The sequence below is a fragment of the Salvelinus sp. IW2-2015 genome, unplaced genomic scaffold (assembly GCF_002910315.2).
Source record: "Salvelinus sp. IW2-2015 unplaced genomic scaffold, ASM291031v2 Un_scaffold7148, whole genome shotgun sequence".
In the NCBI taxonomy this organism is placed as follows: Eukaryota; Metazoa; Chordata; class Actinopteri; order Salmoniformes; family Salmonidae; genus Salvelinus; species Salvelinus sp. IW2-2015.
This window is the reverse complement of record NW_019948408.1, coordinates 1-1,496: the sequence shown is the minus strand read 5'-3', so window position 1 is coordinate 1,496 and position 1,496 is coordinate 1.

Below are 1,496 nucleotides of genomic sequence, written 5' to 3'. Positions count from 1 at the left end.
TACTCGCTCTAGCCGAATGGGCAGTACTGTATAAGACCAGATACAAATACGTTTAAACGTTTAGGTACACATGGAGGTGGCTGTGCGATGTGTGATGCAAAAGTCTTCATATTTAGGGTTTCCTCCTCCTCTTCTTCATATTCGAGGTGAGAAAATGCGCTTTGCTATTGTTTTCCTTCTCATCTTTCTCCCATTATCCTTTTCCCCCCGCTGAAACACTGGTGCTTCTGAACATGCTGGTCAATACACTGTGCTCGCTCCGCGACTTTCGCTCAATGCTGGGTAGGCACCGCAGAACCGGTGGCGCGAGACAATATTTGTTACGGTTGTCTTATTGTACTTATTGCAGTCATTTAGGTTAGAACTGTGGTTCCACACTTGATTTAAGCTATGTTCGTATATTTGAGATTCTTCAAAGTAGCCACCCTTAATGCCTTGATGACAGCTTTGCACACTCTTCGCATTCACTCAACCAGCTTCATGAGGTAGTCAMCTGGAATGCATTTCAATTAACAGGTGTGCCTTGTTAAAAGTGKAAATCTGTCCTTTAAGATTGTTGGTGTCTTTGTGAGACGCAGAGTAGGTGAACGGATGATCTCTGCGTGTGTGGTTCCCACCATGAAGTATGGAGGAAGAGGTGTGATGGTGTGGGGGTGTTTTGCTGATCAAATCAAATTGAATTTGTCACATGAGCCGAATACAACAGGTGTAGACCTTACAGTGAAATGCTTACTTACCAACAATGTAGTAAAGAAATAAAATAAGAATAAGATATAGAAGTAACAAATAATTAAAGAGCAGCAGTAAAATAACAATAGCGAGGCTATATACAGGGGGTACCAGTACAGAGTCAATGTGCGGGGTCACCGGGTTAGTTGAGGTAATTGAGGTTATTAAAGTGACTATGCATAGATAATAACAGAGAGTAGCAGCAGTGTAAAAGAATGGGGGGATGCAAATAGTCTGGGTAGCCATTTGATTAGATGTTCAGGAGTCTTATGGCTTAGGGGTAGAAGCTGTTTAGAAGCCTCTTGGACCTAGACTTGGCGCTCCGGTACCAGAGAGAACAGTCTATGACTAGGGTGGCTGGAGTCTTTGACAATTTTTAGGGCCTTCCTCTGATACTTCCTGGTATAGAGGTCCTGGATGGCAGGAAGCTTGGCCACAGTGATGTACTGGGCCGTACGCACTACCCTCTGTAGTACCTTGCGGTCAAAGGCTGAGCAGTTGCTATATCAGGTAATGATGCAAACAGTCAGGATGCTCTCGATGGTGCAGCTGTAGAACCTTTTGAGGATCTGAGGACCCATGACAAATATTTTCAGTCTCCTGAGGGGGAATGGGTTTTGTCGTGCCCTCTTCACGACTGTCTTGGTGTGCTTGGACCATTGGTGTGTGATTGGACCATGTTCGTTTGTTGGTGATGTGGACACCAAGGACCTTGAAGCTCTCAACCTGCTCCACAACAGCCCTGTTGATGAGAATGGGGGCGTGCT